General features: G+C 42.9%; 1 pseudogene; it reads left to right on the plus strand.

Moving 5' to 3' along the window:
- The first annotated feature begins 11,212 nt into the window (after positions 1-11,212).
- Positions 11,213-11,334, plus strand: LOC145814004 (5.8S ribosomal RNA; annotated as a pseudogene).
- The last annotated feature ends 16,270 nt before the right edge of the window (positions 11,335-27,604 follow it).

The raw sequence follows: 27,604 nt of genomic DNA on the forward strand, positions 1-27,604 counted from the left end.
ACTTAATCGGCCCTAAGGTGTCATGCACCAAAAGGGGCTCCGAATCCGGAGACTTTATTTTGGCCAATTGTGATATCCACGAAGGGCGCTCTGAATCCGAAGACTTAATCAGCCCTAAGGTGTCATGCACCAAAAGGGGCTCCGAATCCGGAGACTTTATTTTGGCCAATCGTGATATCCACGAAGGGCGCTCCAAATCCGAAGACTTAATCGGCCCTAAGGTGTCATGCACCAAAAGGGGCTCCGAATCCGGAGACTTTATTTTGGCCAATCATGATATCACGAAGGGCGCTCTGAATCCGAAGACTTAATCGGCCCTAAGGTGTCATGCACCAAAAGGGGCTCCGAATCCGGAGACTTTATTTTGGCCAATCGTGATATCCACGAAGGGCGCTTCGAATCCAGAGACTTAATCGGCCCTAAGGTGTCATGCACCAAGAGGGACTCTGAATCTGAAGACTTTATTTTGGCCAATCATGATATCCGCGAAGGGCTCTCCGAATCCGGAGACTTAATCGGCCCTAAAGTGTCATACGCCAAAAGGGGCTCCGAATCCGAAGACTTTATTTTGGCCAATCGTGATATCCACGAAGGGCGCTCCGAATCCGGAGACTTAATCGGCCCTAAGGTGTCATGCACCAAGAGGGGCTCCAAATTTGGGGCCTTTATTTTGGCCAATCGTGATATCCACGAAGGGCGCTCCGAATCCGGAGAGTTTATTTTGGCCTTAGAAGGCTCAAACGAGAAGCTTTGTATTGCAATGGTGGAATATGTACAAGTATCAAGCCCACAAGTCGGGTCAATGACAGAATTTACGTAAATGTGTTGAATTCCAAGGCCATGGCAGGCTTCTTCCTGACATGTCTGAGAGCCGGTATGCCCCTGTTCCTGCGATGGATTCTATCTGATAGGGGTCGTCCCAGTTTGGACCCAATTTTCCATCGGCTGGTCTCCAGTCAGCTGGAAGTACCTTCTTTAGGACCAACTCTCATGGAGTGTATCGGCGCAACTGAACTCGCTGATTATACGACTTGGCGAGTTACTGCTGATACCGTGCCATGGATGCCAGGGCGCAGTCTCTTCGTTCTTCGATTATAATCAGATCCAGGGCAAGCATCATGTCGTTTCGACCCGAATCAAAAACTTGCGTTTTCAAAGTTGGGAGGCCGATTTCCAGGGGTAAGATTGCCTGGGTTCCAAAGCATAGAGCAAACGGTGTTTCTCCAGTGGATCTCCTCGGCGTAGTACGATGAGCCCACAATACACTCAGCAATTCTTCGACCCATTTGCCTTTAGCTTTTTCCAGCCTCTTTTTGATACCGTCCAAGATGGATTTGTTAGAGGCTTCGGCTTGACCATTGCTTTGGGGGTAGGCCGGTGTAGAGAAGTAAGGCCGAATGCCATATTTGCTGCATAGCTCTCGATATACGCCACAATCGAACTGGGTGCCATTGTCTGAGATGAGAGCTCTCAGAATGCTGAATCGTGTTATGATGTTTCTCCATAAAAAGCGTTTAATGTCGGCATCTCGTATGTGTGTTAAAGCCTATGCTTCGACCCATTTTGTGAAGTAATCGGTCGCGACGATTAAGAATCGCTTGTTCCCTGGGGCCCTCGGCAATGGTACTACGATATCAAGTCCCCACTGAGCAAACGGCCAGGGGCTGGTGATAGAGTTCAACCCTTCGGTAGGCAGATGGTTTAATGGGGAGAACTTTTGGCACTGTTCGCATTTTTTTACATAACTCTCCGCATCAGCTCTCATTGTCGGCCAATAATACCCCTGTGTTATAGCTCGATGGGCCAGGGAGCGTCCGCCAGAATGGGCACCACAACTGCCCTCATGTATCTCTGTCAGAAGCTCCTCCACTTTGTCGGGGTGCACGCATTCTAAATATGGACCAGAGAGGGACTTTTTATAAAGCCCTCCTTGTGGATCTAGATAGTATCGCAGGGCTTTATTTCGCAGCTTGTGTGCTTCTTTTTTGTCCTCTGGGAGTTGTTCAGAAGAGAGGAATGCAGCAATGAGGTCCATCCAGCTTGGTGCGGATTCTATAACGTTCACATGGATTTCCTCCAAAGGGCTAATACTCGGCTCCGGGATGAAACCTACTTCGATGGTCCGTTTGATCTCAGAATTGATGGCAGAGGCTAGGCATGCCAAGGCATCCGCGTGTGTGTTCTGGTCGCGTGTTATTTGGTTCAGTTCGTGATGGTCAAATTTTGCCAGCAAGGAATTGGTCGTTTTCATGTAGGCCGCCATACGGTCATTTCTTTCCACGTACTCCCCCTTTAGTTGACTGATTACCAATTTTGAATCACAAAACACAAGCAGACGCCGAGCGCCAAGAAGGTGCACATTCCACAGACCGGCTAGAAGAGCTTCGTATTCGGCTTCGTTATTTGATGCTTCGAAGCCAAGCTTATCGGCCTGCTCAATTACTGCGCCGTTTGGAGACATGATTATAACTCCGGTGCCACTGCCCCTTTGGTTAGACGATCCATCACAGTATAATTGCCAAATATCCCCGACATAAATTCTCCAGTTCGGCTTTGGTCGAACTTCTTCAGGTTTGAGGTTGGCATGCTCGCCGGTGAATTCAGCAACAAAGTCGGCCAACACCTGCCCCTTGATTGCGGTTTTAGGTAAAAATTGAATGTCATATTGGCCGAGTTCAAGAGCCCATTTTGAAACATGTCCTGATGCTTCTGCACTTCGTAGTACTGATCGAAGGGGATAATCTGTTAGCACCCCAATGCTATGTCCCTGGAAGTAATGCATCAGTTTTCTTGCCGCCATGACTAGGGCTAAGATGAGTTTTTCCAGCTGAAGGTAGCGTGTTTCGGCGTCAACCATTGCCTTGCTCACATAATACACTGGCCGTTGCTCCTCCTCCTCCTCTTTTAGCAGTACGGCGCTGACGGCCCTATCGAAAACTACCAGATATAGAATGAGCGGGTCACCAGCGGCGGGTGTTGTCAAGAGAGGTACTGAGCGGAGGTAGGTCTTGAGTCCGTTGAAAGCTGTTTCGCATTCGGCGGACCATTCAAAAGCCTTACCCTGCCGTAGTGTCTAAAAGAATTGTCGGCAGCGATCTATAGACCGACTGATGAACCTGTTGAGTGCAGCGGCCATCCCCATCAACTTTTGGGCTTCTTTTACTAAATGGGGGGAGCCGAGTTCCAAGATTACTGTGACTTGCCTCGGGTTGGCTTCGATTCCTCGGTGATTGACGATGTAACCTAGGAATTTGCCAGAGCCGATTCCGAACGCACACTTGGAAGCGTTGAGTTTCATTCTGTATTTGCGTAAGATACTGAATGTCTTTTTGAGATTGGCTATATGATTCTGTTCTTCTTTGAACTTGACCACCATATCGTAGATGTATACTTCCATAGTGTGGCCAAGTTGCTCTTTGAACACGGCGGTGACCAGTCTTTGGTAGGTTGCCCCTGCATTCTTCAGCCCAAAAGGCATAACTTTGTAGCAATAGGTTCCTCTTGGGGTGAGGAATGCAGTTTTTTCCTGGTCATCTGGATGCATGGCGATTTGATGGTAGCCTCTGTAGGCATCGAGGAAGCTCATTTGTTGATGGCGTGCCGTCGCATCAACAAGCTAGTCGATTCTGGGTAGAGGAAAACAGTCTTTGGGGCAAGCTTTGTTCAGATCCGTGAAATCGACGCACACTCACCAAGTCCCATTTTTCTTCTTCACCACCACTGTATTGGAGAGCCACGTAAGGTAAGTGACTTCTCTAATTGCCCCGGCGTCAAGCAGTCTGTCTACCTCCTTAACAACGGCGGCAGTGTGCTCCGCGGCTGACCACTGGCCTTTCTAAATGATCGACTTACATTTGGGATCGACATTCAGATGGTGTTGTGTAACTGACGGGTCTATTCCCGACATTTCGTATGGCGTCCACGCAAAGACGTCGAGGTTGTTGAGAAAGAAAGAGATCATCTGCTGCCTGTCGGCCTGATTCAGAGAAGCGGCGATCATGAAGAACTTGTCTGGGCTTCCATCGATGTCAACTCAATCTAACCTTCCGTGGCCTTCTCATTTGGGTGCCACCCAACGTCATCAAGGATCTCCCGATTCGGCACCTCAATGGAGTTTACTTGTCGTTCCTTTAGCGTTTTAGCAGCAAGGTGATAACATGTTTGTGCCGATTTCTGGGAGCCGCGAATTTGTTCAATGCCGTGTTCTGTTGGGAAACGTAGCAGTTGATGATAGGTGCTTGGGACAGCCTGCAAGGTGTGCAACCACGATCGCCCCATGATGAGATTGTACGGCAATGGCAGCCTGACGACCAAGAATTCCACATCCACCGTTCTGGAACTTGCTTGAACGGGTAAGCTGATCTTTCCCAATGGGTACTCAGGATTGGCATTGAAGCCGAATAGTGGATAAGGAGCCGGAGTCAGGTCTGACTCGTTGAATCCGAGTTTGATGAAGGTTTTGTAATACATAACCTCTGAAGTACTGCCCTGGTCAATAAGAACGCGTTCGACGGTGAAGCAGTTTACGCGTAGCTCAATAACCAATGGATCGATGTGAGGGAGTGTTAAGCTGATCAAATCACAGTCGTCAAAGGTGATACTTGGCGTTTCTCGGACCCGCTTTGCGGGCGTGAGTTACTGTTGGGGGCCTGGATGTGATTGGATCGCATGCACTGCCGGGGTTGCTGGCAGGCTGTATATCATGTGGACGGTGTCAAGCAGAAATGCATCCTTCAGAAAGGCAGGTGTTTTGATCGCACTCCTACGGACGCATTGTTGGAGACGTTCGTCCTTTGCCAACTCCTCAAGATGATCTGTTGAGGTATAGCGGCCGTCAGTTTCGTGCTATCGGGCTCGAGATCGTCGATCATCTGCCCTCGGGGGTCGCTCAGAAACCTGGCAGACTGGTTGTTTGGATTTTGCTATTTTCGAGGCCAGATCGCGACGAAGGCGTTCATTCTTAGTGATGATGTTGTCCAACCTCCGTTTGGTTTGCCTAGCTTGTGCCATGGTCGCTTGTATTGTCTTTTGCGTTGGGTTTGAAGATGAGCAAAGGTCCACGGCAAGTCTTGCTACGAAGGTTTTTGGTCCAAGCGAGTTTGCTGGAGTGAGGTCATCTTGCTGTGTGATCTCGTCAGTGGCTATCGGAAGATCTTCAGTCACACCTGCCATCTTGTTTTGAACATGATTCTTTTATATTCTTACTTAAGTTCCTGAGCCGAGACAATCTTGGTGATGATGGACACGCGACCTTTAGCACGAGTTATGGGTTTCTTAAATTTTCCAAAAATATTTAGTTGGCGACTCTGTATTTGACAAAGTAGTCTAATTATGGCAATTTGATTCACAATTGATTTTCCAAAGGATTTGCCGGATTTGGACTCTTTGGTGTTTATCTATTTCGCATTGCACTTGCGAGATCAAATTCAGAACCGTAGGAGTCTGATACTGTAGGGCTTATTCGTCTTCCAAAAGGGGGCGTGAAAAAGTCAGGCTACAGGAGCCTGTGGCTTAATTTGACTCAACACGGGGAAACTTACCAAGTCCAGACATAGTAAGGATTGAAAGACTGAGAGCTCTTTCTTGATTCTATGGGTGGTGGTACATGGCCGTTCTTAGTTGGTGAAGCAATTTGTCTGGTTAATTCCGTTAACAAACGAGACCTCAACCTGCTAACTACCTATGTGGAGGTGACCCTTCACAGCTAGCTTCTTACAGGGACAATAGCCCTTCAGGCTACGGAAGTATGAGGCAATAACATGTCTGTGATGCCCTTAGACGTTCTGGGCCGCACGCGCGCTACACCAATGTATTCAATGAGCCTATAGCCTTGGCAAACAGGCCCGGGTAATCTTTCAAATTTCATCGTGATGGGGATAGATCATTGCAATTGTTGGTCTTCAATGAGTAATTCCTAGTAAGCGTAAGTCATCAACTCATGTTGACTACGTCCCTGCCTTTTGTACACACCGCCCGTCGCTCCTACCGATTGAATAGTCTGGTGAAATGTTTGGATCACGGCAATGTGGGTGGTTCGAATCTGGTGACGTCGTAAGAAGTCCACTGAACCTTATCATTTAGAGGAAGGAGAAGTCGTAACAAGGTTTTCGTGGGTGAACCTGCGAAAAGATCATTGTCAATGCCCCTACATAGCAGAACGACACACGAACTTGTCATATTATCGCTAGGGAAACAGGAGGCAAGTTGTAGGCTTCCTCCTGTTTCCCTGGTTGGGAGTGCGCCAGGGGCCCCTCCGGGGGGCGATGGGTACCATTCCTCAGCAAAACAACAAAACCCCAGAGCGAATTACGCCAAGGAACTCAAACAAAGAGAGCACGCTCATGTAATAACCCGACCCTCGTATATGTTTTCTGGTATACTTTTAGTCCCCTATTCTGCGCATTTGTACGCTTATTATGAAATTTTATGAGAAATTGAGTTTAATAAAGTGAATCCTATGATTATGGATGCGTATCTGTCTAATAAGAGAAAAATCTGTTACAATTATAATGTTTGGATAAGAAGTTGAAGGCCTTAGAAACTTAATAAACTGAAATTGATTTTATATTTGTGATCAGCATGATTTTTAGGTTATAATGTGATTTTCTGTGAAATTTTGATTATGAATGATTAAACTGATTGATTTTTGTCCTTATTCACCTTTTATATATATCTATGTTCTTTAACCATTAGATTTAGTAATTCCTAACTCAAAATATCTCCTGAGAGAGAGTAGTGAGGGTATAGAGAAAAGATCTAGAAAAAGAGCTTCATCAAATAGCAAAGAGTAGGAAATTTGAAGGGAAATTGGGAGATTTAAGCTCAAAGGTAAGATTACCCATCTCCTACAACTCTTCTCTTGAATTTGGGTGAGATTTCTCTACAAGTGTGTAACTTAGGACTTGAAATTGAAATTAGTGTTTGATCATTGCTTAACTTGGATTATGTTTTGTCACTTGGGTGATTTAGAACTAAGTTGGTGATATATATGAAGGAACTACCTCCTATTGCTTGATTTTCCATGTAGAACCCACATAGTTTTACATATATGATGTTGTATGTTAAAGAGAATTGAGTTATAGTTGTATTTTGTAACTTAGAAGGAGGTAAAAGTTAGTTGAGTTTGGATTCATGTTAAAGTTATGTTATGCCTTCATAATGTCCCAAATTCCTCCTTTATAAACCTTGTATTACATTGGCCTTGGTGGGGATATGTTGTATTTCAGACTACACAAAAAACTAGGCAAATCGCCGCACGTGCAGGGGTCATGGCCGCACGTGCAGGGGCACTGCCGCACGTGCGGGAGTCATGGCCGCAGGTGCGGAAAATGGTGAATTTTGGGACTTTGGCTACTGCTAAAAAGGCACGTGCGGGGCTTAACTGCCGCACGTGCGGGACTCATAGCCGCACGTGCGGCCCATGCTGGAAAAAAAGGGTTTGCTCTGTTTTACGTGCTCGACCCTCTAATATTTTTAAAATCGGTATTTGATGCCTTTTTGATGTTTGTAAATTCATTCGAAGCAAAGCGTGTCAAGGAATGACTTAACAAGGAAAAATGGACTAATTTACAACTTGTGCATGTATGTAGGTCACAATCCGGGAGGAACAAACGCTCCGCTACCGCACTGTGAGTAATAGTAGTGTAATGATATGCTATGCTTACGTCTCGTATTTATGATTTATATAGAGATGTCGAGAATGACATATACCAATGATATTGTACTCAGACTGAATTGACGAACATGATGACACGGTGACATTAACATGAACCTAAGGTCATTCTGTATAAAAGTGGGCCCAAGGCCGCTAAGATGTGAATTGCTCCGTCCCTATTAATGTAGTGATGCATTTGTCTTTTGCAAATCGTTATTATTAACGCTCTGCCTTCGCAAGTTAATTACGTTAATATTTATAAATGATTGGAAAATCTGCATACAATGATACGACTCTGGAATCACTCTGCTTGTTAATATCTAGGCTTAAGGCCAATCTGTAATATACACTTTACTTATTGCTAATAGTTATCATGAGCACTCTGTTAAACGCAAATTAACTATGTTAACTCATGTGAATGATTGAAAGAATCTATGTGCCTCTGAATAACTCTAAGACTAGTCTATTCTGATAATATCTGGGCCTATGGCCATTCTGTACAATCTGTTAGGCCAGAGGCCATTCTGTATAATCTGTTAGGCTTGAAGCCGATCTGTGAAATCTGTTGGGCCTAAGGCCATTCCGTTCTGTATTATATATGGGCTTACAACCGCTCTGTATCATCTGTTAGGCCTATGGCCATTCTGTATAATCTGTTAGGCCTATGGCCGTTCTGTATCATCTGTTGGGCCTGAGGCTGCTCTGTACAATCTGTTGATATCTGGGCCCAAGGCCATTATGGAATGTTTACAAGATAAGATTAACTGTATGACCTCTACTGTAATAACCTGACCCTCGCACATGATTTCTGTTATATTCTTAGTCCTCGATTGGTACTTTTAAATGCTTGCTGTGTCGTTTCGTGAAAAATTATGATTAAGGAAGTGAAATCCATGTCTACGAACGTCTATCTGTCTCACAAGGAAACTATCTGTCACCATTAACACGTTTGAATTAGAAATTGGAAGCCTTAACAGCTTAATTAGCTGAAATTGATTATATATCTGTGATCAGCACAATTTTTAGGTAATATTAAGCATGTTTGCGAAATTTTAATTTTGGAATGATTAAACGATTCATTTTTGTCTTATATGCCTTATTTATGAATATATATACTTATAAGACTTCATGAGCCTTGGTCAAAAAAACAAAAAAAATGTGAACACCATTTTGGGGGAGAAAAGAAGAGAAAGTGAAGAAGAGAAATTGGGGGAGAAGGGGATTCAACAAGAAAGCTTGGCAAAATTGTTAGAGGTGTAGGATTGAATTCAAGGTAAGCTCAAATCTCTCTTATTATGGCCACTTGGAGTTTGTAATCTATGTGTATTGATTCATGTCTACTTCATGTTGGATTAATGAGGGTTTCTCTCAATTGGTTGCTTAGGCATCTAGATTGGGTGTGGTATGAAATTATACTTCAATCTATGGTTCTCTATCATCACTTCATGGAATTATGCATATCTCATGTGTTATGTTTCAAGGATATGAAGAACTTGAATCCAAGAATGGAATTAGAGAGAGAGATGGCTTGTTGAAGCTTCTAATCTTGGTTAATTTATTATACTCAAGGTAGAATCCATGTTATAGTGATGTTAGGTGGGAATATTGTAGTAACATAACCTTGGGTTGCATGTAAAAAAATGGAGTGAATACCAGGTTGGGACCCGAATGGAAGTTCAGAATTTCAGAATCTACTCGGTCCGCTCGAGCGGCGGAAATCCCGCTCGAGCGGGAAAAACCACCTCTCAGCAGTTTTGTACATTTTACAGTCCGCTCGAGCGAACAAAGTGGCGCTCGAGCGGGAGACTCATTTTCAGGAAAAATTAAATGTTTGTTCAGTTTTGAATGCTTGCCTCTCTGGTATTTTTAGAATATTTTACAGATGATTTTAAAGCGGTTATAAATGCATGCAAGGTGTAAGACTCAGAAAATGTTTTTGTTTAAAAACAAAAAGGAACTAATGTATTAGTTGTGTGCAGGGCACGTTCCAGAAGGGAGCAACACGCCACCTCAACACTGTGAGTAGTAGTACCTATATAATGTTATGCAATCATGTCAATGTTTCAAGGCATGTAAGGCAATTATGTTAATGTCTCAAGCATGTAATGTATTTATGCATGTTTAGGATATGTTAATGTTAAAGCATGTAAAGAAAAGCATTTACAAGGGCTATATGCCATTTTCAAGGGCCTTGTGCCACAAGTTTCAAGTGTATTTCAAGGGCCTTGTGCCACAAGTTTCAAGTGTATTTCAAGGGCCTCGTGCCACAAGTTTCAAGTGTATTGCAAGGGCCTCGTGCCATATGTTCAAGGGCTTCGTGCCATCATGTTTCAAGGGCTTATAGCCACATGCTCATGTCACAGGATTAGGCCTAGGGCCAGTATGAACTAAACGCAGAATCAGATAAACCAAGTGCATGCTGCATCTTTTTATGTATTGATGTACTTAAATTTCAAGTTAGATGTTGTTCATTATGTATTACTACTCATTGAGCCCGGCTCACTCTCTATTATGTCTGTTTCTGTAGGTCGTCAGTCAGGGGGTCAATCCTAACTTGACGCTGTCCCTTTTATCAACCTTTACATGTCCAGGCACCATACTAGGCCATTTGTTTTTGTGAAGCTGCTAAGATATGGGTTTACTTTTGAGAGCCAGCTACGGATGTTGTACATAACTTTCATATTCCTTTTGTTACGCCCAATTACCGGGCTAGGATTGTAAATGTGTATGTTTGTACACGACATCCAAGGATATAGTTTTAAATTTTATCCGCTTTTGACGATATATGTAATGCATAAGATCCTGGCATATCAGAAATAGCTCAATGGAGTATGCTTGTATTATGTTATATTAATATTTTATGCTTCCGATAAGGCCCCGTACGGTATGTACATCAGTTTTTATGTCCGTTTTTGCATGGGTCATGCCCGAACCTTTAGGGGCAGGTTCTTGGGTTGTGACATCTACACTTATACACGTTATAAATATTGCAATTCAAGTTTAATCATTAAATTGTTTGAGTGCTATTATTCACTGAGCCTTGCTCGCTTTGTGTTATGTTTGTTTCTGTAGGCAATCAACCTGGAGGTCGATCTTGATTCAGCTTTGGTCACCCCTTCTTGGTCGAGCCATGTGGAGAAGCTTAACCATTTTGTGGGGTTCCCTTAGTGACCCCTGATTTGGTCCTTAATCTTTTGTTTAGTGTAATTAGTCGGGTATAATACCCTATACCAACATTTTTGCTGTATGCCCACGTGTGGGGCTGGTTCTGTATATATATGTCCATATATGTTATTGTGAGAATGCATACATCTGCTTCTTGTATACATGTCTATCACATGAGAAACTATTGAATAGCACATTGAGATCCTGGCATATAGGTGTGAGCTCAATGGATGTTAATTTATATTATTTTACGTTATTAAATGCTTCCGTTCAGGCCCCATATGTTGTATATATCATATTATCTGTCCGTTTCTGAAGTGGTCATGTCCAAACATTTAGGGGCGGTTTTGAAGCATGACAGCTCATGTGCTACATATCACGAAAAAACTAAACGACTCTCGGCAACGAATATATCGCCTCTCGCATCGATGAAAAACATAGCGAAATGCGATACTTGGTGTGAATTGCAGAATCCCATGAACCATTAGGTTGAGGGCACATCTACCTGGGCATCTCACGTTGTGTTGCCCGTACCCTCTTCCCCCGAAGGGAAGGGTTGCGGGCGAATGTTGGCCCCCTGCATGCACCCATGCACTGTTAGTCTAAAAACAAGTCCCCCGTGACAGACGACGTGTCACGACGATTGGTGGTTAACAAACTGTTGTGTCGCTTTGTGCGCGTCCGAGTCATCGCGGACCCTATCGCGCCGCTGCCAAGGAGCTCCGATCGCGACCCTAGGTCAGGTGGGATTACCCGCTGAGTTTAAGCATATCAATAAGCAAAGGAAAAGAAACAAAGATTCCTCTGGTAACGGCGAGCGAACCGGGAAACGCCCAGCTTGAAAATCGAGCAACCCCATTGTTCGAATTGTAGTCTGAAGAAGCGTCCTCAACAGCGAACCGGGCCTATGTCCTATGGAAAGGGGCGCTGGAGAGGATGAGAGCCCCATCATGCCTGGACCCTATAGCACCACAAGGCGCTGTTGTGGACCCGACTTTCTTCGCGCGCCGCCCTTTCGGAGAGGCCCGAATTGGTCTCCTACAGTTCGGACTCCTGTCACGGTTCTGAATCTAATCTCACAAAGTGCAATGTAAGACTGATAAACACCAAAGAGTCTAATCCGGAAAATCATTTTGAAAAATTGATTTTAGATCAAATAGTACCAAAACTGGACTGCTTTGCCAGATTACCGAGTCGCCACCTAAATATTTTATTTTTGAAAAATTTAGGAAACCCTAACTCGTGCCAAAGGCCACGTGTCCGTCATCACCAAAGTTGCCTCGGCTCGAGAACTTGGGTACGAGAGGGGAAGGTCATGCAATGAGCACCCCTGCTCACCCGATCAAAGGATCGACCTCTACTATCATGATATGTTGTTTTATAAACATATGTGTTCTTATTCCGGTTATTAGTTATCTTTACTATGTGGCGCACACACAAGTATAGGCTCAATCACGAGAATTGGAACAAAACAATTCATGTTTGTTTTCGAAAATGGTTTGAAAGTGCTACTTGCAAGTAGGTTAAAGCACGGATTTGCCACCAAACAAGTGGGCTTTAAAACATGATTTGCCACTTCGCAAAGTGGGCTTAAAACATAAATTCATCGAATTGTTCCAATTCAAACAATAAAGCCTTCACCCACAAGCATTCATGTAGTTAATCACTTAAGCAAATAGCCTCATGGCAAGCATACTATCATGGCAACACTCACACTCATGCAAGTATGCTAAAGCGTAAAACTTACAGTGTACTCCGAGCCAAAACAAAAGCTAGTTAGAAATATGCATGTTCCTAACTATACAAGATGCCTAATGCAACACATGCAATATGCAACTAAATAGGCTCGGCTATCTAAGATGGCATATGGATGCAATGATTTGATACACGTATTCAAATAAGTGTATTGAAATAAATGTAGTTTGTATGATGTGCCGAGCCTGGGTGCATGCAATACAAATGAATGATGCAAACATGCAAAGCATAAGGTATGCTAATCAAAACGTGCCATAAAACTAACCATCGAAAGCGGTTAAGTAAAAGAAAGAAAGAAGTGGGGTTGCAAGACATGCACATACACACGCACCCTTATTATAACATTGCGCCCTCGCGAAGGAGGGTAAATAAGCTAAGCAAATCTAAGCTAAGCTAGTCAACTAATCTAATTAATCTAATTTAGACTAGTTATTACACAACCAAATTGAATAACTAGCAAATTACTTACTAATTATTACAACACTTTAACTAATTAACAAATTAATTAATTAAATTACAAATTCATGCTAACTAACAAGTAAAGCTTCAAACAATGTTGCCTCAGCTCTGCTCTAAGGAGTTGAACATGCATGCATTCAGTTTCTCGCCCCGAAAAGCCCACCGGTTTGCTCTTGAGAGGCTCTGTTTGCATGTTGTCTCCAAGAACTTTCTGCTCCACCTTACCAAACCAATGTTGAGGAATGCACCAGTGGCCTGCCGGCCAAGGGAGCTTGCTGTCGGCCACCTGCCAGGCAAAGATGTGTACTGCCGGCCAAGGATGAGGCAGTGTCGGCCATCAGTGAGGTACTGCCGGCCACTAGTGTGTTGTGTCACCATTCTACAACAAAGCTCAAACTGGAGGAAAATGGAGGGTCTCCCAAGGGTATGTTTGTAGTATGCCCCTCCTTATCATCTCAAAACATCAAAGGAGTTGCACTATTGAATCCAAGACCACCAATCAAGCATTTTGAATGCATAATGGCCAAAGATCCAACTTGTACACATTCAATAAATGCACAAAACAAGACTCTAGGACCACTACCCTATCATGCATGATCAAGGGCAATGGAGACAAAGAAAGATTAGCTCATTTTCATCACTTTGAGTATGAAATGGACCAATCTTCCTTGTGTTCAATATAACGTCCGATTGAACACAATGCAATGCAAACAACCATGCTTATCTTGGCCGTGTTTTACTTGATTCAATTCTTGTTTACACATTTTAAGTTACCAAACCATTCTTTAATTGATTTGTCCAAATGTGAAAGTCTTCTAATGAGAGATAAATCAATCAAAAGATGACTTAAGACATGAGAGAGACCATGCCTTTGACTAGGAGGAACCCTCAAAAGAGCGTTAAAGCCATTTAAGCACAAGCCTCACTCTCAAGCTTAAACACAACTTTAAGACTAACCAACCCTCAAAACAAATAGAAAAATGAAGAAATATAGGTGGTAGAATTTCAGTGTTGAAATGGCATGAAACACAAGACTCTAACATGCAAACAACTCGTGTACAACATGTTAGGGGACTTAAGCATTAAAACTAGTGAAGAGCTTTACACTAGAACCATGCAATATCAAACTCAAATGGCCAAACCAGCCCTAGACAGACCTCAAACATACAAAAACAGTGGCCAAAACAAGCTGAAATGGTAGCATGAAAAGCAAGAAAGACATGCTCATGTATTGGCTCATAAACAAGGCACAAAGCACACCTCTCAAAAGTAATAAAAGAGTGGAATATGTGAGAGTGTGACAAGGCTACATGCACTGAAATCATGTACGAAATGATGCTATGACATGCAAACAACTCAAGCAAAGCATGTTAGGGGCCTTAAATCACTAAGCTAGTCAAGGCCTTTGCACTACAACCATGCATAACAAGTCTCATATAACCAAGACCACTCAAAATAGAGTTAAGGCATGCTAAATCAGTAGCAAAAATGTGCTGGAGTTGAGCTAACACAAGCTAGAATGATAGGCTAACTCATTAGGCATGCTAGGCTAGTGAGCAAAATTACACTACAAGTGTAAGAAGCAAACAAGAGGTGCCCCAACCAGCCAAAAATAGAGTTATAACATGTTAAAATAAGGCCAAAAATATGCTTGAACAAGGCTACAAAAAGGTAGAAAAGCATGCTCAAATACTAGGCCATCTACACATGCAAACAAGATATGAGGAGGGAGGACCACCCCCTCCTATTTTGGTCCTCAAAACCAACTTTCTACCACTGAAATTCCTCTGGAATTCAGTGGTTAAAAGGCCAAGAAAAGGGGTTTTAAAAGCTTTGAAAGAAGGCTCAAAAAGCTTTACAAGCCAAGGAGCAAATAGAGGAACCACCCCCCTAACCAAACAAGACTCAAACCACTATTTTAGAACTTTAAAAGACAGGGTTTTTAGAGGTTAGAACCAGTCTCAAAATAGTGTAAAAAGATGGCAAAGCACTTAACCAAAACAAAACATAAATGGGACAAGTTCTTACCCTTGAAGCACAGCAACAAAACAGCAAGAATTCTGAGCTAAAACCAAGCTTTAGACCTCAAATAGGACCTCCCAGGACCTCAGCTCCAAGATGAAGGTATTTGGTCAAGAGGTTGTATGCAAAAATGTAAAGAAAACTCACTTTCAAGCACAATATAGAAAGAGATAAAGGATTCTAGAGAGAGAGTGAAATTTTGCTCATAAAAATTCTGAACCCCTCAAATGGGGGAGAGGCCCCCCATAATATAGAAAATCAAGCTGAAAGCTTGCTTCCATCCCTCCATAAACGTGTATGGAGATGGCCTTCAATGATCAACAACTGGCAAAGAAAATATCTGAAAAAGGAAAAAAATGGCCGTCGGCCACTTTAGGTGGCCGGCTAGCCACCTCCTCTAGCCGACCATCCACTTCAAGTGGCCGGTGAGGGGAACAAGTGGGCCACAAGTGCCAAAACGGGGCCAACAAGGCTAAAAAAGGAGAAAAATGGCCATCGGCCACTTTAGGTGGACGGCCGGCCACCAAAAACCTGCTTCCAGGCCCGACTTCAAACTGACATATCTCCTTCGTTTGGACTCCTTTTGTGATACCCCTGTTCTGTATTGTATGAATTGGTCCCTAATATGTATGTGATTATGCGTTTTGATGTGATTTGTGTGCCATTATGTGAATGTATATGATTTTGAATTTCTATCTGTTCGCCGTAGGAACATCTGTTTGAATAGTCTGCTTCGGGAATTAAATTGAGGGCCTTATCGGCCACAGAACCCGAAATTGATTACGCCACTGTGATTGGCATAATTTTTAGAGCCTACGGTGAAATTTAATTAAAGATTTATCCTGGTCAATTTTAGACTGATTAAATTGATAAATTAAGTGCCTAATTGTTTTATAATAAAATAATGTTGAGTGAGTGCTTATTAAGGGACAACTACACCCTCATTTCTCTCCTTTTAAGCTTCATTTGGCTGATGAAAAACTCTTAGACTTGGGAGAGGATCGGCTAAGAGAGAGAGGGTGAAGGAAATTGAGATTTTGGTCCTAAAGCTTGGTGATCTTGGAGGCTAGCTCGAGAATTTACCTTAAATTGTGAAAATCAAGCTTCTAGGTAAGCCATTGACTCTTGGATTCATGAATTGAACGTGCAATCTTGTGAGCTCAAGTATTTTTTTTTTTTTTGTGATTAAGAGTATGATTTAAATTGGTCTTGATGAGATATGACCATGCATGCATAAAAATTCTGTTGAATTGCCATAAGTTGCATAATCTAGCATGTACCATGTCAATTAAGCAAAAATTGAAGTTTGATCATGCATGCAAGCTTGGTTTTGTTGAGTTTTGGCACCATTTGCATCTTTGAAATGGAAATGAAGTCAAGATGGCCTTGCATGTTTGAATAATTAAAGACATGAGCTTGAATGCATGAATTTGTTATATGGGTGATGAGTTTGTCATGTTTTGGGACATGCAAGTAGGTAAATCAAGAAATTGAACTCCATAATGCTATAATCTTGCAAAGGAACCATGTTAGTATGATTATATTTGAGATTTGAGCCTTTGCATGCAAGAATGGTAGCTGGGAAATTGAATTGAAGCTCAAGAATACAATCTGGAATTTCCAGAATTTTGACTTCCGCTCGAGCGGGGGGAAGCGCCGCTCGAGCGGAGAAATCGAGCTCCCAGCATTTTTGCAGACATGGTTCCCGCTCGAGCGGGGGAATTTGACGCTCGAGCGGGGAGCTATGTAGGCATGCAGTACGCTCGAGCAGCCGAGTTCACGCTCGAGCTGGAATTGAAGGCAACCAGTACTTTTGCAGACCTAAGGGTCCGCTCGAGCGGGGACCCTGTTTGTTGAGATTCTGTTTTTGCATGCTGAGTTCTGTTTTCCTCTCTCTTTCACTTGTAAGCACTCTTAGGCATATGGTAAACATTGTAAATGAGCTAATGAAATGTGAATTAAGCCTAAAGAGAGATATGTGAATTAAAGAACGGATTGAACTGTTAGTGACCCTTTTGTGCTCATGAAATGTGTAGGGTCAAGTTCCAAGGCAAATCCACAAGCCGATCACTGTGAGTAATATCGATATTCGAATATTTGTGAATGTCCAATTGTTTATTTCCTTTAAGCTTTATGAGTTGCTATTCGGGATTGTGGACGAGAGTCCGATATGAATAAACACAAATGAATGGGCCAAAGGCCGTTTTGACACAAACGAATGGGCCAAAGGCCGTTTTGATATAAACGAATGGGCCAAAGGCCGTTTTGACATAAATGAATGGGCCAAAGGCCGTTTTGATATAAACGAATGGGCCAAAGGCCGTTTTGACATAAGTGAATGGGCCAAAGGCCGTTTTGACATAAATGAATGGGCCAAAGGCCGTTTTGACATAAACGAATGGGCCAAAGGCCGTTTTGACATAAATGAATGGGCCAAAGGCCGTTTTGATATAAACGAATGGGCCAAAGGCCGTTTTGACATAAATGAATGGGCCAAAGGCCGTTTTGACATAAATGAATGGGCCAAAGGCCGTTTTGACATAAATGAATGGGCCAAAGGCCGTTTTGACGTAGATGGAAATCAGAATGGGCCAAAGGCCAATATGTTTAGAACTACAGCCACTTGATCTAAACTCTATATAAATGTACATATTGTTTATATGACTCCTGTATTTGATATTATTCACTGGGCTATCGCTCACGCTCATTCATGTGTTTGTAGGTGAGCCAAGGGAAGTCCAAACCCAGCCCCAGTGAAGTCTGCTAGGGAAAATCCAAGTTTTGAGGAAGTCAACCTTACGTCTCACTCTTGAGACCTATCCTTGCCTTTTGCTATGTAATTATATTTTGCCTTGCCGGCAAGGACTTTATGTATGTCTATAAATAGTCTGTCATAGGTTGACTCGTTTTTGATGATCCTGTCACAAATGAATTTTGTGGAACTGTACTTTTGATGTGGGTTATTAACGTATCTGAGTATGGTCTGTTTGATGTGCATATAAGCACGGCTCTATGGACAAAGTTTTTAAATTTTTGCTTCCGTTTGGCCCCTTTACTCTGACAAGTCATCTTGTTTCGGTTTGAGGCCGTAGGTAATCACAGGATTACTGGCCGGTCATGTCCTTAACCCATAGGGGCGGGTTCGGGTCGTGACACCTTTGCAGGTCATTCTTATGCCTAAATTGAAGCCCCGGAAGTAAGCTTTCCAATGGTGGCAGCCTCACATAAAAAGTCCATATGTGCTAAGAGATATCCCTCTTTTAGTGTAGACTCCTCAGTTTCGGTCCAACCGGATGGATGCCTAACTTCAACCAGCCATATCTCCCTCATCTAGCCTCATCTTTAGGAGATTCTTGAGTGCAAAATAAAGCCTCGGAAGTCCTCTTTCGAACGGTGGTGGCCCCATAGCTGAAATCCAAGTATGCAAATGGATAGGCCTGATTTAGAGAGGGACGCTCGACTCTCCCTTAACGATTCATGCTCAACTTCTTCCCCAAACCCCTAAATAGGGTGTTTTAAAGATTTTTTTCCAAAGAATTCACCTCTCTTTCATTCATTTCCACTTTGTCCTTGCTCGGTTTACCGAAAAGCGCAACATTTAACAAAATGCGAGCCTCGGAACATCGTAGAAGTATTTTCAAAAATGTTTGAAAGAGAGGGTTTTAAGGTCAAAAATTTTTTTGGTCAAAATCATTTTGGTCCAAAAATGGGGTGTAAGGTTGGGATTTAACTCTCTCCTCTTGTCGAAGAAATCGAACCTTTGCACTGCATAGCCTGCACCATCAAATGATCAATCAGTGGCGCCCAAGTCTTAAAGACGATCAAAAATGGGGTGTCTACAGTTGCCCCTCTGTGACAGAACTCGGAAGTCATGAAATAACATGAGTGAATGCCAAAGCCCAGAGACGACCCATTTTTGACAAGGCCGAAGACTTGGACAAACAAACAAAATGCAAATGCGGTTGGTTGAACCCGAGGGTTGCCTACGTATCCCTTTGCAAGAAATCAAACCAGCGTAGTTCAGGGGCAAGATGCAAAATGATACACAATACAACAAAACAATGTAAATGATGCAATGCAACAAAACAATGCAAATGAAATAATCAAACCAGAAGCAATGCAAACCACACAAATACCATAAAGGGATGGAGATGCAAAATCACTCTATGTTTAACACAGAAAAGGTGCCGGAATCCTCAAACCACAATTCTCTTAGTGGAGTAGGCATATGCACATACAGAACTATGTGTTTCGCAGAAAGAATACAAGTAATTGGGTGGGATGATATAAGCGAGGAATGATCTGTTGAGGAAAGATCGTGATCCTAAATGCTGAATGCAACAAAACAAACTACGATGCAATGGATGCAATGGATGTAGTAAATAAGGCGCGCGCCAAACCACATTCTACCTAGACAAGGTATGGACACAAGACAAACCACGTCTAACACAGAAAATGTGCCGAAACCCTCAGACCACAATTCTCTTAGTGTAATAGGCGCGTACACATTATCATAGAACCATGCTTTAACGAAGGAAATGTATGAGCACATGCCAAACCAAGCTTAACATGGAAAAGATGTTGGTGATAAAACAAATATGATGCAATAGATGCATGCAATATACTTTATACACAACGCAATAAACGTAATAGATAACGAAATGCATTGTAATTGGAAAGTGAAAATACCTCACAGGGGCAATTGGCAATGACTTTCCTCATGTTGTTGGGGATCTTCCCCTTCTGCATCTTGCGCTTCCGAACCACAGGTACTACTTTTCTCCCTGGTTATGGTCGCAGCTTTTCCTATTCTCCAACAGGGTGACAGACTAGGTTGGTTCAGTATCTAGAATTGAGGTGCATACCCGCTACCTCAACTTGTGGGGCTACCATACAGATTTCAAGCTGGGGATACACCCCTGGGTATTTAAACCAGACTTTAGTCTCGAAAATTCCAAACCTTTGCGTTCTAGGCATCAACCATTCGAACTCTAGTTTCCACAGTCTCAGTTGGTCTCCTAGAAACTCACCGTAAACACAAGCAGGTGGCTTTACCAGACCACTGGAAGTCGTTCGGGCACAACAAACACCAAAAGAATTGCACCTTCAGAGGATTTAAGGTCTCCTAAACCAGAGGAGGGATGTGAATACGTCCAAACGCATCTCATGCGAGAGGAGAAAGTGAATAAATGAACACCAGAACGCATCCGAATGTATGAAACCAAAGACGTCCTAGCATACCATATGCGAGAGAAGAAGAGTATGAATGAACACCGGAACGCATCCGAGTGTTCAAAACCAGAGACGTCCTAATGCACCACATGCGAGAGGAGAAGGGGTATGAATGAACACCGGAATGCATCCGAGTGTTCGAAACCGAAGACGTCCTAACGTACCACATGTGATAAGAGAAGGGATATGAATGAACACCGGGACGCATTCGAGTGTTCGAAACCGAAGACGTCCTAACGCACCACATGCGAGAGAATGGTGGAATGAACACCGAAACGCATCCGAGTGTTCAAAACTGAAGACGTCCTAACGCACCACATGCGAGAGAAGAAGGGTGTGGTGTGAACACCGGGATGCACCCGCATGTTCTAAACCAAAGCGTCCTAACGCACCGCACGCGAGAGGAGAAAGAGGGTAATGAGAACACCGAGACGCACCCAAATGTCTCTAACTGAAAGCATCCTATTGCGCTACACACGAGAGGAGAAAGGAGTGGTGTGAACACCGGGACGCACCCGTGTGTTCTAAACCAAAGTGTCCTAATGCGCCGTACGTGAGAGGAGAAAGAGGGTAACGAGAACACCGGGACGCACCCAAATGTCTCTAACCGAAAGCGTCCTATCGTGCCACACACGAGTGGAGAAAGGAGTGGTGTGAACACTGGGACGCACCTGCATGTTCTAAACCAAAAGCGTCCTAACGCGCTGCACACGAGAGGAGAAAGAGGGTAACAAGAACACTGGGACGCACCCAAATGTCTCTAACCAAAAGCGTCCCATCTCACCACACACGAGAGGAGAAAGGAGTGGTGTGAACACCGGGACACACTCGCATGTTCTAAACCAAAAGCGTCCTAACACGCCGCACACAAAAGGACAAAGAAGGTAACGAGAACACCGGGACGCACCCAAATGTCTCTAACCGAAAGCATCCTATCGCGCCACACGCGAGAGGAGAAAGGAGTGGTGTGAACACCAAGATGCACCCGCGTGTTCTAAACCAAAAGGAGGTGTGGTATAAGCATCGGAACACGTCCCAATGTTTCTAACCAAAACAAGGCAATTCGAGAGATTAGAAAGATCCCACCCGAAATTCCTCTAAATGAACCGTACATACAACATCATGTATGTAAAGAAAGACACTTAACAAGTGTGATATAGTAAGAGTGCATATTCCATGCAAGACAAACCACCGAGATATAAAAGCAACGGCACATTCTATGCGAGAATGAAAGCATGTTCTATGCAAAATAACAAGAGCATTGTCTATGTCAAAATGAAAGTAAATTCTATGCATGAAACAGGCATATTCTATGCAAACTTGGAAGCATATTCTATGCGTGATTCATAAACGATGTGCGGCACGCATGCAATATAAGTGTATCTGAAAATGCCTATTCTATGCGATAGATGGGCATCAAATATGTACTTTGGTGCCTCTGATTTACCTCTTAGAGGACTTTGCAACATGCTTAACTCAAAAAGGACACACCCTGTTTATATTGGCAAGGGATAACACTTGCATGCTGCTTTAATTGCCATTCTGACTTGAAGCAGGCTTGAACTTAGGGTTGAGGTACACTCATACTCCAGAGAAAGGCGAGGCCTGAGAACGTGCACCTGGAATGCAGTCTTGGAACTTGCCGAAATTGAAACACACTAAGATGCTCCAAATTTTCCCTCTTTTCTTTTGCTTTGCAGTCTGGAACCTATATAGCTTCAGATAGGTCCTAGTTCGATTGTTCTCACATGACCTAGGTTGAACCCTGCAGTTTTATGAAAGAACAAATCCTATTTTGCACAAATGTGGAGAACAGCACAACACTCTAAGCACAAAACGATTTTTTTGAAATTGAGAGTGAGAATGAGTTCTTAATCGGGTATTGAGCCTACGACTGACCACAGTCAAAATGACTCAACAAAGGGAAAAAAAAAAAGGTAAAACAACCTAAATACATCTATTGACACTCAAAATGACTCAAAATAAGAATCAAAAACAACAAACACAACACTCGAACGTGTTCTAATGGTGAGAGACCTCTCAGTTCACAAGGAGCCCACAGCTTCTCTAGATATTGTTTCCCACCCTTTCTTATTTGTGATTCTCACATCACTCTAGCACTCAATCTCTTTTTTTCTGAAAAAGCTCTTTCCTCACTTTTTCTTTCAGCGCACATCTCTCAATTCTTCAATCTCTCTTATTTTTTATCCCTCCCCTGGGTGGTTGATGGATAAGCTGAAAGTTGTGGGCTCTTGCCCCTAGTATTCTACTAGATTCTCATTCTTCTGCTCACAACTCGTGAACTCTCCCACAGAGGGATTGCACTACGACTGGGTGTGCAGCAGATTTGCAACTGACATCGGTTGACAACGCCCCTGGCTTAGCTTGATCGAGGTGAGTTACATCATGTACCACCGGCCAGGTATACAATTGATTGGTCTTACACATTGTGTTTTCTACGTCCCTATTCTGGGCCAGCTGCCAATTTGGGTATGATCATCCAGATAAGGGAATCGAACATCCCGTTCCATTTTCAATTCATGCCTCGCACTTAGTTTGATACCTGTCTGCTTGGAGGATGAGAGAGCTTTCGACCCTTTGCTGTTAGCTTCAATTGTGCCCTTTCTGGCGAATATGGCGCCCTTTCCGGCAAGTATGGTGCCTTTTCTAGCAAGTATGTTGCCCTTTCTAACAAGTATGTTGACAACGGGGAAAAGGCAGAGAACCTGACTCAACTGTGCCCCTAGTTCATCATTTTGACCATTTTTTGTTTTGGCTTTCTACTAAAACAATTTTGACCAACATGAGAGTTAGATTAACATACTTGTTCGATTTTCTGATTCGAAATCATGCGAGTCAGGTTATGAGCACTGAAAATTTTCCTTTTGTGGGTCCAAGAAATGGTCCAGTTTTGGAAAAATTGAGTAATTTTCGAGAAAATTAGTCAGCTTCATTAAAAATTCTCAAAAACTGTTTTTGCAAATGGTCACTGCTCAATCAACGCAGAATCTAATCTTGAGATGCACAACCTCAAATCTGAACTTGAATTGTCTTGCAGCTGAATCTTTCTAACGGAATAGGACAATCCAATTTTGAATGAAGCTAAGCCAATTTGCACATGGATAAGATAGCCGAGTTTGACCAAGGATAAACCAATCAACATAGATGAGCCAAGCAGACTGAAAATGATTGGGGCCGAACTTCAGGATGAAGTTGCCTACGTATCCCAGACATGGGAATCAGGCCGTACATAGTTCCGGGTTGAGGTTCACTCGGGTGTTGACACTCTCCTTTTGCGCTCTAACTTTTGCCAAGGCCGTCCTTCCGGGTTTTCAACCTTGCGAACTCCATTTTTCTTTTCTTTCATTTCTTTTCTTTTCTTCTTTTCTTTTTCTTTTCTTTCTTTTTCTTTTTCTTTTTCTTCATTTTTCTTGCTCTAACTTTTGCCTGGGTCGCCCTTCTGGGTTTTGGGCCTAGCGAGCCTCTCAAGTATAGAAAAGGTTTAACTTGTCCATGTTGATCGATTTTGAGATCTTGAAGCCATCTGAATCTAGGAGAATGGTTGTTGTTCGTTGATAATGTAGGAGTCCATCCAATCGGGTCTGAACTTGCCCCTAGTGTTGTGGATAGGAACTCGATTGTCCTTCAGCAATAAACTTTCTTCTTTCAGATTCTAGGATTTGGCTTTCTTGACAGTCTTCATTGGTCTGCGGAATGACCCATCTTTTGAATCTTTGAGCACATCTGACATATTTGCCCCTAATTCAAGGGATGCTTTTGAACTAACTTCGCAAGCTCCCTTTGATAACATTGGATCTTCTTGATTTGACTTTCTTGCCCCTAGTTCAAGGGATTCTGATCCGGCCATACAAGCCTTATGTTTTGGTTGATCGTTGAACATTCTGAATCAAAGTTCAAGGTTTGAAAACAAAGGATGCTTTTGATCAAGGGATGCTTTTGTCCCTAGTTCAAGGGATGCTTTTGATCTAACTTCGCAACCTTCCTTTGATAGCATCGGATCTTCTTGATTTGACTTTCTTGCCCCTAGTTCAAGGGATTCTAATCTGGCCAAACAAGCCTTATGTTTTGGTTGATCGTTGAACATTCTGAATCAAAGTTCAAGGTTTGAAAACAAAGGAGTCGAGTCTTAAGGCCGAGAGCGATCCTATGCTGCATAATCTCGAAATCAATTCCACGCATATCTTCGCAGGACCACACAAAATATTTTTTGAAATCTTTTAAGAAAGCAACTAGTTGCTCGGGTCGAAGACAATGTAGAACCAATCTGGATCAAGCCAGGATCCTTCTCAGTACTCACATTAACAAGCATGATCTCATTCATTAAGGGCTTAGCATGCCTCTCTTTCTCTCAGTTGATCAAATTTTTGCAAATCCCGAGGAATTCCTTCATCTTTGTTTTCATCACAGTGTTTGAAAAGTTTTGAAAAACTTTGGTCAATGCAATGATTTCAAGGCATAGAAAAGTAGGTGAAAAGCACTGTCGTTTCATTCAAATTTGCTGGCACAACTGGCTTCATAGCAGAAACAGACTCAAAAGAAAGAGTGTAAAAGACAAACACAAAACAAGAAAGTGATGCCCGAGGTAACACCCCCCAAAATCACCTGACTCTAACACCACAAGACTGACTCGATACAATGAGACAGACTCGACTGACTCAGTACAAAAAGACTGACTCAATACAACACAACAAGACTGACCCAACACCCAAGTCAGAAACTAAAATAAACAGCAAAGAGTTGTGTTGGATGTATTGGCGAAAGGGTTGTGTAGACCCCCCGAACTCGCTCCGCGCGCGAAGGCGTGAATTGTAGTTCTAGCTACTACAGTTCGAACTCCTGTCATGGTTATGAATCTAATCTCACAAAGTGCAATGTAAGACTGATAAATCACCAAAGAGTCCAAATCTAACAAATCGTTTTGGAAAATCGATTTTAATCAAAAAGTGCCAAACATGGACTGCTTTGCTAGATTTCAGAGTCGCCACCTAAATATTTTATTTTGGAAAATTTAGGAAACCCTGACTCGTGCCTAAGGCCACGTGTCCGTCATCACCAAAGTTGCCTCGGCTTGGGAACTTGGGTACGAGAGGGGAAGGTCATGAAATGAACACCCCCGCTCGCCCGATCAAAGATCGGCCTCTACTAACATGATATGTTGTTTTTGAAAACACGTGTTCTTGTTCTGGTTATTAGCTAACATTACTATGTGATGTGCACAGCATACAAGTATAAACTAAATCACTCAACTTGAAACAAAACATCTCATGTTTGTTTGTTTGAAAATGGTTTGAAGTTGCTACCCTCAAGTAGGCTAAGACACGGATTTGTCACCCTCAAGTGGGCTTAGAAAACATGATTTGCCACTTTTCAAGTGGGCTTAAAATGCACATTTCAAAGAATTGTTCTAATTCAACCAATGAAGCCTTCATCCATAGGCATTCAGACAGTTAAACACTTAAGCAGATAGCCTCATGGCAAGCATGCTAAGCATGGCAACACTTACACGCATGCAAGGATGCTAAAGCATAAACACTCACAGTGTAGTCCGAGCCAAAAAAGAAGCTAGTTAGTAATCAATGCATGATCCTAGCTATGTCAACAATGCCTAATGCAACACATGCAAAAATGCAACTAAGATAGGCTCGGCTGTTTTAAGATGTCATGTGAATGCAACTTGATAACATGAATTCAAATTGGTATTGAAATACAATGCAGTTTGTATGATGTACCGAGCCCGGTGCATGTAAGACAGGTGAATGATGCACGCATGCATAGCATAAGGATGCTAATTGAAAATGACCCTAAACTAACCATCGAAAGCGGTTAAGTAAAAGGGAGGAAGAAATGGGGGTTGGAAGACATGCATCACACACACGCACACTTATTACAACAGTTGTGTCCTCTCAACGGAGGGTCCGAATAATAAGCTAACTAGCTAATCTAAGCTAATTAAACTAATTATTACAAAACGAAACTAATTAACTAATCCTAGTTAACTAATTAGTTATTATAACGCAAATGAATAGCTAAGTGCATTAACTACTTAAGTACAGAACCAAATAGCTAACTAGCTAAGCTAAACAGTTAAAAGGAGCCTCGGGGCGAGAAGTGCATGCATGCTCGATCGCCTCGCTCGAAAATCCATCGCTATGCCCCAACTTGCCTCTGTTTGCATTTGATTTCAGAACACTGCACAAACTTCCAGGTAGCTTCTACTCCAACATGGAGACCTCCAGAAAGGCTGTCGACCACTTAATGGTGTTGTAGACCACCTGTAGACCACCTAAACATGCTGCAGACCAAAAAAAGTGGTCGGCCAGCCACTTTTACTGGTCTGCCGACCAGAAAATCCTGCCAAGCTCCAATTTGTTGCAATAGAGAACAAGAAGGGGCACAGCAGTGTATTTGCAAGGTATGTGTGCACAACTACCCTCCCTATCATTTCTTAAGCTCAAGGGAGTGCGGTTCTCGACTCTCGGGCCACCAACCGAGCATCGCAATGTACGATGGCCGAGAAGCCAAGATTGCACGAATCAATGTCAATGAATGCACAAATAACACATAAGGGCCTTAACCTCTATCATGCTTGATCAAAAGGGTCGACAACCAAGAAATGAGGCACGTTTCATCGCTTCAAGTATGAAACGTCCCTCGTTTCTTGTGTTTGGATTAACACTCTATCCAAACACAATGCAATGCAACATGATCAACCTATCAATGTTAATGGCATGCAAACACAATGTAATGCAACATGATCAACCTATCAATGCTAATGGCATGCAAACACAATGCAATGCAACAACATGCAAACAACATGCAATGCAACAAAATGCAGTAGACGTCCCCGAACGTCCCAAGAGGGAATCCCGTTTTGTTCATTGGGCTTACTACAGTTCGGACTCAATGTCACGGTCCTCTATCTAATCTCGCAAAGTGCAATGCAAGATCGATAAATCACCAAAGAGTCCAAATCCGGCAAATCGTTTTGAAAAATTGATTTTTTTTTAAAAAGAAGTGCCAAACACGGATTGCTTTGCCAGATACAGAGTCGCCACCTAAATATTTTATTTTGGAGAATTTAGGAAACCCTGACTCGTGCCTAAGGCCACGTGTCCGTCATCACCAAAGTTGCCTCGGCTCGAGAACTTGGGCACGATTAGGGAAGGTCACTTCGTGAGCACTCTCGCTCGCCCGATCAAAGATCGGCCTCTACTAACCATGATATCAAGTTTTTGAAAACACATGTGCTCTTATTCCGGTTATTTAACCTAGAATTACTATGTGATGCGCACAACA

The sequence above is a fragment of the Camellia sinensis genome, chromosome 15 (genome assembly GCF_055761805.1).
Source record: "Camellia sinensis isolate YWXY chromosome 15, ASM5576180v1, whole genome shotgun sequence".
Classification (NCBI taxonomy): Eukaryota; Viridiplantae; Streptophyta; class Magnoliopsida; order Ericales; family Theaceae; genus Camellia; species Camellia sinensis.